The sequence below is a fragment of the Pyrgilauda ruficollis genome, unplaced genomic scaffold, assembly GCF_017590135.1.
Source record: "Pyrgilauda ruficollis isolate IOZ18807 unplaced genomic scaffold, ASM1759013v1 scaffold31, whole genome shotgun sequence".
NCBI classification, from domain to species: Eukaryota; Metazoa; Chordata; class Aves; order Passeriformes; family Passeridae; genus Pyrgilauda; species Pyrgilauda ruficollis.
Window position 1 is genome coordinate 124,671 of NW_024524489.1, and position 13,695 is coordinate 138,365.

Below are 13,695 nucleotides of genomic sequence, written 5' to 3' on the forward strand. Positions count from 1 at the left end.
AGCAGTAAAAATACAGATTTAGTAATACTTCTTTTTGATCACAACTTTTGATGAAGACAAGCTATTTTGGACATCATGATTATTTTTGAGGGTAGGAACACCGTGGAAGGAGAGTAACTGGCAGAGACATGGAGGACAGCCTCGAGAGGCCTCTGCTCTCTCCTCGTGGCCGAGACAGAAAGCTGACAGGTTTGGTTTTGAAAAGGAAAACCACGAAGCCAAGGCTGCTCCTTGGTTGCAAAATCCAGAAGAACACTCACTGCAGATGCTCATGGCCTGAATGAGAATAAAAAGTCCTATGGAAAACTGTAAGGACCAGCATTCCAGCCAGGGCAGTTGGGCACAGTTTGGATAATTTGTGATAACACATCTGCTCATCATTTTGATGCATGACCTAATTTTCATTCAAGCCAGTGGTAACATTCTGCTGGTGGATGCTGGATTGGAGAACTTTGTCCAACACCCAGAAGGAAACAGAAAAGCCAGAATCCTTCTCCAAGGACCATGGGGAAACTGGAACCACTTTTCAGCTCTGCCAGAGTTTTCCCACGTGACCTCCTGCCAATTTTTAATTTTGTCTGACCATGAGGCTGAAACATATTTTTAAAACCTAATGAACTTTATTAGGCAGTGCCTCTGTGGCATAATTCCCATTAAAAAAGAAAATAAAAAACCAGGAGTGCCTGGGAATGTTTTTAGTACAAGAATTTTTTTAATGGTCTTTCCCCTCTTTTGTGGTAAAGTGAGAGTGGGTATAAAACTTTCCTCATCCATAATATGTGGCATAAGATTGATCTTCAGTTAATCCACTTCATGCTGTATTTCTCTGATGAGAGTTCTTAATGTGAAAAGAAATCTCTATGTCTCATAGGTGACATCATAAAACACTGTTGTGGATAAAGAGGAAGAGGTGGAAACCTGCCCTGCACAGGGAAGCCTGCATCCCTAAAGCCATGACAGGGTCACTCTTCAGCTTTGTGTGTGTGACTGGAGCATGTAAAACACAGCCCAGCTCAGCTGCAGGGGACAGGTACACATAGTATTACAGCATCTTTAATCTTGGAATGTTTAGAGTCTAAATCATCGCCAGCTTTGAAGCATGGACTTTTTCCCTGTGTTTCCATTGTCTTTAGTGCCCACAAAGGCATCTGAAAATTCTCAGCCAGGCTGCACTCTGTAACCAAGCCATGGCAGAATGTTTAGGAGTCAGGACTGAGACATGATCTTGGCATTATATGGACATTCCAGAAGGGAATGCACAGGGCTTGAGAATTTGTCTCTCAAGACTTGCTCAAAAAGAGCTGCCTTCCTCCTTAACTCAACATGTGTTCATATTTTTATTCCTATCAGCATTTTTTTATTTTAGCGTTTACAGGCTCCACTTGTATCTGAGGTCCTGCTGCCTTTGGACAACTACACAGAATTAGGAACCGAATTTAGAGCTACATTTCCAGCTTGGGCCTGTCAGAGAGACCCTGAAGTCTTTTCAGGTCAATGCCTGCAGAGCACACAACCATTTCCCAAAGGCCAGCAAGAACGTTGTCATTTGCTTCAGCAGGCACAAGATCAAAATCCAGCCAAGACATGGATGTATTTCCCAAAAACGTTCTACCCGATAAAAATATTTGCACTCTCTAAGGGGAGTCAGGAATGAGAAAGTTACAGAAGAGTTCATAAACACAGTCCCAACAAAAGACAGCTCTGCCTTAGACCCAGTTTCAAATTCCCAGCTCATCTGTTTCTCTCATTAGGCCTGGCAGATACAGAACAGCTTTACTTGTCAGGAGCTGAAGGGGTTAATGCAAGGCTGGAAGTTATTTACAGTTAATAGCAGTGGAAAGATTGCAGAGCAGCTTGGTCCAGCATCTAATCACAAAAATAGTTTCTTGTAAAGAGACTTGAGGGCAGAGACTCTGCAAGTTCTTCACGTATTTTACGCTTTTTCTTCAAGAAATGCCAGTAAACCCAATACTCTGGGATAAAGTTTTCCATAGCTTTTTGGTGACCTTGACAAAAAGGAAGTCAATAACTGGCAATTATAAGGAGAGAAAAAAAAAGTTGGCCCAACCTGTCCTCATTTCATCAGCTATGGTATGTCCAGTTTTTTACTAGCATATTTAGTCAGAAATAATTTTTGGTTATTTTAGGCATGCAAAGACACTGAAGAGAGAATAGTGCACAGTTAGATTAACTTTACTGTTCTGGTCATCAAAACCAAATGTCAAGAAATTATACAGAGGTACCCATAAGCTAAGTCTCTTGGCTTTGATATGCAAGAAAACCTCCCAAAATTCAAGTCAGCAGTTGCAGTAAACGTTTTGTTGAACCACTGATGCTACTTTTAAGTATTTGTCTTTGGTTAAAAAAAAAAAAAAAAAAAAAAAAAAGTGTCTTTCACCTTCACTGAAAGACAATCCTAAAAACCAGGTGACCTTAAGAACCCTGGTTTAGAATCACATTTCTGCATTGCCTAAAGCTTTGGCTGCAGCGTTAGTTTAGAAGGATCTGAGAATGCTCAGCAGAATCAATTCAGAGCATGCTGTTATTTCAGTGCATAATGGATCCATCACTAAATCAAATCTTTAAAGGTACTTATGTATCTATTTCCCATTGAAGTCACATCTTTGAAGGTATTTATGCATCTATTTCCCATTGAAATCAAGGGTTTAGGCTTTTATCTTTTACAGCAGACCAGAGTAAGACACAAGAGGGAAAGCCTAACTTAAAGAAGTTTCTAGAAGTGCTTTTTTCTAGCAGCCAGAACCACTCTTGGAGATCCCTGATCTTTATTTCTGTCAGATTAAAATACTCAGAGCTTGAACCAGAGGGCAGCAAACTGAGCAAAGGGCCATCATCCCTCACCTGGGGTGACTGGGATGCTGCTGCAGCCAGAGAAACAAAACCACTTTGACCTGACAGCAGCAGATACAGCCCTACCAGTGAGAATATCAGACACAAGCAATAACTCAAAGTGTTTCCTCTGTTGAAATCTGTCTCTCAGTGCACATTTGTACAGTGCCTTTGTTCTCTCTGAGACATTTGGCAGCAATGATCATCACGATGAGGTGGCAGGGCAGGGGGGAATGGCTTTAAACTGGCAGAGGCAGGGTTAAGTCAGGTACTAGGAGGAAATTCTGTGCTGTGAGGGTGGTGAGACACTGGAACAGCCCAGAGAAGCTGTGGATGGAAGTGAAACATCCCTGGGGGTGTTCCAGTCCCAACTGGATGAAGCCTTCAGCAGCCTGCTCTGGTGGAAGGTGAAGGTGGAACACGGGGGTGTTTAAGATCCCTTCCAAACCAAAACATCCCACAGCAAGTCACTGGCAAAATACATTGACAAAATTCCGGTCCAAAGAACAGTGCAGCTTCCTGACATGGAGACAAGACAGCCACAACCACTTGCAGCCAGTGGCTGACAGGAGTGCTGTGGAGCTACCACATCCTGACAGCTCCAGGACACCCATGTAATTAACAAGCAGTAGGGGTTTCTGCCCCCCGCCCCCTCCTCCTGATTGTTTTCTTTTCCCTTGTTATCAAATAGTTTGGAGGAAGTTAGTTCATGAAAGAGAACTGGGGTAGGCCCTTCTCTGGAAAATTCCCACTGGTCTGACTTCAAGGCTAATAAAAATGCTTTATTGTTTCTTCTGCTGATCCTCCTCGCTGGTCAGCAACCCCCCAGGGCACAGTTAGTGCAACAAATTCAGCTTGGAGTGCCTGGTGTCTCATGCACAGCTCCAGTTAGGAATGAGTTTCCTGTTACAAAAGAATGATCCTGTCAAAGTGCTGCTGCTGCTTTTTTTTTGTTTGTTTGGGTATTTTTTAATTTTTAATTTCTCACCTCTTCTTGTCCATGTTTAGAGACGTCACAATGATGATGCTTACTTTTCCACTATACAATTTTTGCCAAGTGTCCAAAATAAGAATTCCATGGTATATAGAAAGAAATAGACAGCTGGTTCCCCATCACCATTTCATACCTCTGCCTGCACTCAAAGCATCACCTCTTAATTGTTTTCCTGCATGGTTCAGAGGGGAGGTGTAAACATGACTATAATCTACCTATTCCAGATGGATTTCTTTTTTAAGCAAAATACTTTAAAATTTAGCAAAAGGAGACTGAAGCCCAAAAGAGTAAAAATTTAGCTATTTTACAAGAATCAGAAGAACATGGATTTAATATCTGCCATGAGTGCAAAATGTAAGGCTGAGGGGTGATGGAGGTACTGGAGCACAAGCAGAGCCCTGTTACATCCTTACAAAGCAGCATCCCTCAAACGAGGAAAAGAGCACAGAATAAGGGCAGACTTCCCTCTCTCCTGAAACCCTCAGTCTCCTATGCCCCAGGCAGCCTTTTTAATTTCCCTCTGACTTCAGGTGGACGGGAAACTCTGAGGTGAGTTCACTGAGCTCAGTGAGAGTGTTTTCCACTAACTTCAGAGGGGTTTGGAACACACTCAGTATAAATAAGGATGGCAGAATGGCAGAAAAAACAAATGTACTATTTAAAACTAAGGAAAAAATCCACTGTGGTTCAGCACATTTGAAAAAAAATTTCAAACCCATGCTTCTGAAACAGGCTAAAAGAAATTTTCCTCTTATCTGTACTCTTACCTAGAATGTTTTTCCTATTTCTCAAAATTTTATACAGTCTACTAAAACTCTAAAAATGTGGGAACAAGAAGCAATAAAAATGTTTCTTCTTTCAGGATTCTCGACATAATCCTGGTCTGACTAAAGCTTTATATTGATTTCTATGAAACCAGAATTTCAACCCCTGAGAAGAAACTGCAACCCCCACTTACAAGAAAAAAATCTGTCAAAAAAACTGGCACAAAAACAAAGTACACAAGGGATTTCAAATGAGATTAGAAGCATTGTTTTGACCCTGTGGCTTTCAGAAGGGTGTGAGAAAAGCACAGTAAAGAGCACAAGAGGCCTTTGCAAACTGGGCAGCCGAGCCAGACAGTTAAAGGAATTGGAAAAGAAAGTCTAAACGGAAATGGAGTGAAAGGAAAATGCAACTCCATCTAGGGTGAAAGAAATGAAGACCAGTAATCATTGGGATTCAGTTTTGTTTCTGTGGTAGGTGCTCTAAAATCCATGTTGGAGGAGCAGACAGAAAGGTCACGGAAGTCAGAATTATTATATGAGAAAGGAAGTAGGGAACAATGGGCTCGCAGGAGTCGTGACAACCGAAGGATTGGTGGTCTTCTCTGGGAAAGAATGGGTGGCCTTTATGGATGGGCTCTTTCTACAGAGAGAAACTGCTGTGTGCAAAACCTGCACAGACCAGGAGGGCACTGGTGACAGGCCTGCTGAGTTATTTGCTGTGGATAAACTATCTAAGTATTCTTTCCTGATTTTGATTCTGAGCAAGTCTAAGTGCTGCTGTAATAACTCCCGAATCCCAGCACACACATCTGGCTGTTACCATCAGAAGTGCCCTCAGCCCCAGATGGACTGGGCATGTCCTTCAGCTGAGCAGAAGGCTGTGCTTTGCAAAGAACAAGCTCCACCGTGCTGAACACAGGAGCAAGGTCACCTAAAAGGGACACAGAGCAGCAGAGTCTCACAAAGAACACTTGGATGTTTTCTGTCATTGTTTCTGCAGCTCTGGCCACTGCTCCTTGGCTTTATTTCTCTTCACACACCAGCCTTTTTCTACTCCCTTTACTAGGGTTTCCAGTTCTTTAGAGCAAAGGGCCTGTATTTCACTAAAAAGGACCTTGGTGAGCGTCAGTTGATGTTCCCAAATTGGTAAGTCATTAAAGATTTGTGGTTTGTGACTGATCACTAAATACACGCTGTGTTATATTCAGAAATATTAAATCAGCAGAGGTGAGTAAAGAAGAGAGAATAGGTGTGAAATCGTTGTTGTTGTTTGTACTAATTGAGTTATTCGTGTGAAGATACTCCTCCAGGAGCAATGAGCAAAATCTGTGCCTGTTTCCACAAGAAAAACTGAGGCAGGCAGGCAAAAAGGCTAAAATGTTTTCCAGGAAATTTAGAGGTGCTGTTGCCATGAATGCCCCACTGCAAATGAGGATCAAAGGGGTGGGATCACATAATACTTGCTCACTCCAAGTTTAGCACATGAGGGGCCAGTCACAGTGTGAAAATTAGCTATTCTCTATCTTCTGTTCAAAACAAAGCTGTTCATTGCAGTGGTGGAAAAAAAAAAAAAAAGCGCACAAGGACAGGGAGGTTTCTGATGGAGGGCACATTTTGCAGGCCCAAGCTGTGGGAATCTGTGGGTGTGCAGTATGCTGAGGTTTGAACTTGGGAACTGCGAATGCAGTCTGGATATCCAAGGGCAGCAGTGTGCAGAAGGAGCCAGTGGCACAGAGCACCTCGCCTCCGAAACAGCCACAGCGACCCCGTCCACCTGCACAGCGCGAGACCCCGGCCTGGCCTGGCTGCAGGCACAGCAGCAGCTGTCCGTGGTCCACAGGGACCCTCTCAGAGCCTGACTGTACCTGCTGCACCTCTGAATGGCGGTGTATCAGCACATGATTGGTGGCACGACAAGCACTTTCTTTCCCTCCCCGCACCCCCGTCCTTTTATCGGGTCAGGAAATGCCAGCCCATGTGAGTATCTCATAGAAAATGAATGGGAAATTTGCAAATTCCTATAAACACCCACAAACTTTCTCATGATCTCTTGTCACTCTTCAATGGATGGTGCTTTGCAGCTCCAAGAAGCCTGGGCTGCTGAATACAGCAATCATATTGTGCCAGCCTCTGAAACGTGGGGTTGTTTCACAAGGCAAAGGCCCACACTACCTGGAGCTGGGCAAGCACACAATCACTGTAGTCTAACAGAGTAATTCTGCCATTTCTTTTTATTTTCTTTTTTTTTTTCCTTTTTCTTTAAAGCAACCAACACCACACAAATAAGGTCTGTTGAAAACTAGCTTTCTCAGAGTAATGCTTGTAAAAGCACAGGCGGATCCAGGCTCACCAGTCCTCGACAGGATCCTGCTGGAGGCTTTCTGGAGTGCTGAGCTTACACTTCTTAGCATCAAGACTCCAGCAATTCCTAAAAATAGCACCTCCTAGCCAGCTCCTCCTTGGCACCAAAGGAGCCTAAACCGTATCAGTGTGGAAGAGCTCTGGTATGGTTTCACTGGCTCAAACACCAACCCTGCAGCTCCCAGCTCAGCCAAGTCACCCTTTGAGAAAGACACCACATCTTGACCGGAATTCAGAAGGACACATGAAACCACAGTGGGAAAATCTAGCAGCAGATTTCGTTTGCAAGTCCCCAGAAGTGTCTAGGAGCTACTGGGAAGTAGCACCTGACAGGTTATCCTGCTCAAGGGAGCCAGCTAGAACCCAATGAAATCAGTCCCTTTTGGGATGCACAAGCTCCCACAAAGCCTCAGCCAGATGGCCCCGGGATGCCCTTACAGACTCATCAGCAGCTCAGCAGCAGCCAGAACAAGGAGGAAATCGGGGCCTTGTCAGAGACCAGCCAAACCAAAACAAACCAAAGACTTGGTTGCCACTGCCAAAAATCTGCTTTCACAAGTCAGGAATCCTGGTCATGCAGCTGTCTCACTTGCCCCTCATTTGCCCACATCCGCTGAGTTTACAAATGAACCTATTAGAAGGCATGAATTTCTGTTTTATTTGCCAGGGGGAAAGATGGTAACAAAAGGAGGCTGTGAGTGAATAAGTATGCCAAAGCTCCTTTTGGTTTTACTGGTATGTCATTATATTGCAAAAATAGAACTTGATTTTTAAAATAAACAGAGCATAATATGGAGCTTGCTGTGTAAACAAAGGATTGTACGTGTGGTGGTATGATACAAAATTTCATGATCAAGAAATTTCTCATTCAGCTTGTCCAATCAGCCAGAACAAACTTGCAGTCAGTAGACTTTAATTATAATTGCATCTAATTGATTCTTTTTCCTTCCTTTTTTAAATCTGTGGTATTGTGGTGCTGCATCAACAGTAGCTCTTGACCCAAGAATGCACATTATGGACTCCAGGGTAGGAAACGGGAAGAACCGTGTGAGTAACCATCTCATACCCACTGCATTGGTTACTGGCTGTTTATTTTCCTTCAGAGATGTTCAGAGAGACCAGCAAACCGAGCTCTGAGTCTGGAGAGCCAGGCCTCTCCTGCCTTTGAGGGGAGCCCCTTTCCACGCAGGGAACATGCAGGGAAGCCAGGCCCCCGAGCCCAGGAGGGGAGCTGAGGCTTGAGTTCTTAAATTGCTGCTAACATCGAGGGCCAAGCAGTGCTTGCCACAGCCAGATACCCAGATAATTCATCAGCAAGTCATCAGTAGAAAGATAGGCACCTTCAGGTTTATATGACAGGTAAATGGGGATTTTCAAAAATCTAATACAGAAAATGTGGACACCAGCCATAAATTCACATCCTTTTCTCTAGCAAACTCTGCGTGACCTATTCAAGGCAGTACAAAATTGCACCCAGATTGCTTTACTCAGCCCTATTTTTCCCTTAGGCACACTGCCTAACGTGTCCAGCAATGGGTAAACAAATTAGGATCCTAAACCACCTTTTCAAAGGATTTTGGCATAACATCGTATTGAAACAATGGAATATAGATTCTTAATTCCCTTAGTCATTTTTGAAAACGAGCAGAGGGTTACCAAGGATCATGCTAAAAATACACTTATGCTTTTTACAAATATTTAAGGCTGGCTATCTGCATATGCTGTGACAGCCTCCTGACCTCTGCATGTATGGAGACAGTCAGAATTCACAGACCCTGCTGGTGTTTCTGTCTGGCCTTGCTAACTGGTCCCTAACCAGTTAATGCTGCCTTTTTTTCAGGGGAGCTCTCTAAAAGCCCATGAAAAACAATAGACATTGAGAATCAGATTTTGGCTTCATCAAATGGCACTATGTAAAAAAAAAAAAACAAACCATAAACCAAGACTCTCAACAAAGATGTCAGTGACTCAACAGCTCTCAGTAACCACTGCAAAATAAACATTAGGCAGTGATTGCTATGTAGGGGTTGAGCATCTGCTAAGAACTGTATTTTCATTGAACTATGATTCTAGCAGAGTGATCTCTCCCCAGCAGGAATATGGCTGAGGGGCAATACTCCAAACGTGGAGTGTGCTGACACACAGCAGTCCCCCCTCGCACACCAGACACACTGCGCTCCACCAGAGAAATCACAGAAGGCCTTTGTTTTGAAAGAGGAGGTTTGACAATAAAAGATAGCGTTTAAAGTCAGTTAAATGCTGATTATTTGTGTGGTATCACGTCCCCCAAAGCAAACGTCTCTGAGGGTACCTTTAAATGTGGAGTTTGACCCACAGCAGCGAGAGGCTGCCCAGTGCCAAACCGACACTGGAAGTGCAAATGCCAAAGCCCTCTCTCAGCAGGAATTATTAGCCAGATGAATCCATAAAAGTACTCAGCCAGCTACTTCCTTGTGCAGGAGCTGGTGTGGTCTGGTGAGGTGTGTCTGCCACAGGCTGCACTGGGAGCCTTTGGAAGAGACCCAACCTAAACCATTCTGCACTGATAGTGAGACCCTGCCCGTCAGCTTTGAACCAAACATTCCTGGGAAAACACACTCTGTTTGGGAACTCAAACCCCTCAAAGAAAGCTCCTTTTGATGGTAAAACTATGGTAAACTGGAGGAGTGTTTGCCCTCTGCCATGATCTTGGATAATAGAGCCAGTTTTCTAGACAGAGCTGAGCTTTGGGAATCGGCTATTCCTGCTGGAGCCGGATTCCTCGCAGCAAGAATGCTTGCAATCCATGCCACTCTGTCCCAGGACAGCATAGCTGTGTAAACAGAGGGCTACAGGGGGATTATACTGAAATTTCACATCACACTCTCACAGCAAGGCCAGCCTCCAAAGCCCTGGCTCTATTTTTACCTGTTGTGGGACAGGACAGTGGTATGTGGGAAACAGAACTGGAACAGAGGGAAATCATTTTACTGCTCCCTGCACCACAGGAGCAAGGGTGCAAGTCTGAACCAGGTTTATTAAACTGTGCATTTTCTTGTTCCTGTAAAGTGTTGTGTACAAGAACATGGCACACTGCATATAGCCAGGTGCTAAGCCAAGCCTGGAAAGCAACCCAAGTTTTCCATAGCTGTTCTGACACCTACAGTAGAGCAGGCTGACTTTCAGGAATGCTGAGAACTCTCATGTCACAGCACACGTCACCATTGAGATGGCCACGACACACAGAATATCACCACACAATCTCAGAAGGCTTCAACCCAAACCCAGTAACGCCTCACCTCACCAGAAGGCTTCAGGAGTCTGCCCGCACACAGTAACACCACGTCCCTTCAGAAGGCTGCAGCATCTGCCCTGCTTGTGCCCCAGCGCAGCCTTTCATCCCCTGTGCCTGATGCCCTGCACCTGTGTGCCCTCTGTGCCCTCCGAGCCTGGGCAGTGCCCCGGGCACGCCATGGCTCGTTCCCTGCAACGCTGCTCACCTGTGCTGCACAGCTGCAGCCACTCGGGGATGAGGCCACAGCCCCACCCCAACACCACTAACCCTGTGCCTGCACTCTCACACCCCACTGCAGCTAAAAGGCAGAGCCAGTGATAGCCAGCCTGAACAAACAACTGCTGAAACCCATGGCTCCGCACAATTAGACTCCTGAATGTCTTAGCATAATCTGCTTCATGCTGCCAATATTTGAGTGCTTAAGTTTTTGCAAACTTAATGACAGAGTTGTAGCATTTACACAATTGTATAAACAACATCAGCACAGAATTTCAAAATCAGTATCTTACAGGCTTCCAATTTTCCCTATACTTTTTTCAATACATATAGAGTTTAAAAGATTAATTTTTTTGTGCTTGCTAGCATGAACATCAATATTACGTTTGAGCTCTTCTCTCCATCCGCACCTTTGACTAAAAAATACTTGTATACCTTACTTGCAGTTAGGAGTTCCAAATTGTTTTCTCAAATTTCAATCTAGAACAAGGTCAGTCTTTAAAAAGGAAGTTTGGTTGTTTTGGGTTTTTTTTTTGGGTTTTTTTTTTTTTTTTTTTTTGGGGTTTTTTTTTGGTTTTTTTTTTTTTTTTTTGGTTTTTTTTTAGTTTTTTTTTGGTTTTTTTGTTTTTTTTTAGCCTGGCTATAAAATATCATTTGCAGGATACTCTAGAAAGAAAAACATTTGAACTTGACAAGTACAGCTGATAGAGAAGATAGGAGTTGATAGATGACAACTGCTGCAGCTCTTAATATCACTTTATCAGTCATGACACAAGTGATTTCTGATGTGGAGTGATCCTTATAATTCCTCTCAGATGCTGATAAATCCCAGTGGCTGGGGAAGTAAAAGTCCTGATCAAAAATCCCTTAAAGAAACAGGCTTTAGAGAGTGACTCAATAAAAATTCCCAACCCAACCTGCCTGTCAGTGGAAAAAAAAGCAAGAAGAGAGATTCTGAAGGGCAGTTAAGCAGCCAATTTCACAAAAACGTCAAGGATTTTGATCCTTGCACCCCCTTATGACACTGAAAACCTCCTTGTACCTATTAAAATGTTATGAAGGAAAAGAAGGCTTTGGGATGAAATCTGTAAATGCACAGGAAGGACACAGCCCTTTCCCTGCAGAGGTTACAGCAGGGCTGGAATCTGGAGCTGGACACAGCACGAGGATACACTGAGGTGAGACTGGCCTCAGCAAAGAACATCAGCTGCCTCCCCTCTCCTCTGCAAAGGGCCAGAGCATGAAACCTCCCCATTGCACCTGAGAGGAGCAAACCACAGCTTGCCAAAAAACAAACCAGCCTTTAACCTTTCCCGTCTTTTAACCTTTCCATAAACTGTGCTTGTTTCCCCGTGTGAACAATGGCCTTATTGTTTGACTTAAAATACAGTACGTGACCTGTGATGTTAGGAAATGAATGAATTGTTGTGTTGTCAACAGTTGCTTTTTTTCCAAGCCTCCCTATATCTAGGAATTTCTTTCCAGAAAGAACTTGAGTTTTAAGGAAAACACAACACTTGTGAGAAGGCCGCCGGTACCTCAAGTTGACAAGTTATAGTAGGGAAATTACAAGACATAGGCTTTGAGTAATTCAGAAAATCCGAATCTCAGCCTGCTTTTCCAAAGAACTCTCTCTAATTTAGGCACATAACATTAATATTCAAGAGTTTACATTGCCCAGAAACTCTGATTTCAGACACACAGCAGGGACTTTACAAAATCTGGCTACTTCTTAAAATGCCAGAATAGAAGCAGAGCTCTTCTGAACATCTGGCCAGACTATGGGTATGTGACTCAAGATGACTGCATGAGAAAATACAGGGTAGGTAAGAGAGCAACAACAGATTAGGAGGAAAAATTCAGACACTCATTCAATATTAGACATGAAGTCCTTTTTCAAACACTCATTGCTTACTACAAGCTCATTTAAAATTGGAAAAGGTCCAAAACTGTTATGGCAAAGATGAAGATAAAGCAGAATTTTTACATAGAACAGAGAAGGTATCCAAAGCATCCATCTTCTCAAGGATAAGAGACAACAATATAACGATTAAGGAAGAAAAACTTATGGAAAGGGATCCTTACAGTTCAAAGAAGCTTTAAAAAAGAAATTCAAAACCAATATGAAAGGTCCCTTGAGCAGTTACACACCAGTTACTAGATCAGCACACTTCAATCAGTTCAGGAAAGGAAAGATTCTCACTTTTGTGAGACCCACTGGACACTGAATGGACAGGAGAACAAGTGTTTGTGTAGAGGAAATATGTACACAGGTTGGACTTATTCTTACATGGAAGGACAGGTGTGGAAGCTGCACACATAAATGTACATTTCCTGGGCCAAAGCACCGTGTGACAAAGCTGATTACAGACTTCATTGCCCATTCCAGCCAACAGCATCACAGCCTGAGCCAGCTTTCATTTTATTATATATTGCCTTGAGAAAGTTTAAATTTAGGAGAAGGATCTTTTTTGGCTGCTTTTGGTCAGCAGTCTCCCTTCAGCCACTGTTTCCATGCGCTCCTGGGAAATGACCAAAAATATTCATCTGATTGCTCTTTTGTGGGACATGCTTATGTGTCACAGCAATGTGAAAGGGATACCTCTTCAGTGATATAATGCATATTTTAATCAAAGGCTAAGGAATTATTACTCTACACTTCTGAGATTTCAACTTCCAAAATTCTCTGTGAGCCCCTCAGGGGTAGGTCAAGAAGGATAAGGCACTCCCAACATACTACCTTCAGAAAACTAGTGTGAATATATCTTAAATTTTGTAGAAGTAGAAATAATCTAAAGAGAAAAGAAAGAATATCAAAGGAGAAGAGGAAGGTCTCCCACATAAGGGGTCCTGTGAGCTACCAAGAATGTGACATTTCCATGTTTTTCATTAAAAAAAACAAACCACGAAGGCGGGGGGGTAAGAAATGGTTCCACATAATGCAGCAGCTCCTCAGTTAATGTAAACTGGCGCCAGTTCATTGAAGTCAATGGAGCTACAGTGACACGTACCAGCTGAGGATGGGGTGCTCGGTTTGTAGGCATCTGGCACAGTGCCAGCCTCTGTCTGCATACAGACTAGTATTGTGTATGTAAACACTGTCTGACTCCCTAAAAATCATCATTTTTAAAAACTGCTTTCCAGCGCTGGCGAATCTGTCACGCCAGCCAGACCTGGGCTCCCTGTTTGCGGTGCCTCCTCTGGGCAGCGGATCCTGGCAGCCCTCTGCGGGC

At 43.5% G+C, this 13,695-nt stretch overlaps 1 long non-coding RNA gene across 1 annotated transcript in view; it reads right to left on the reverse strand.

The window, feature by feature from the left end:
- LOC121357066 overlaps positions 1–13,695 on the reverse strand; it is a 155,873-nt gene that overhangs the window by 70,218 nt on the left and 71,960 nt on the right. The gene's annotated exons all lie outside the window — the stretch shown is intronic.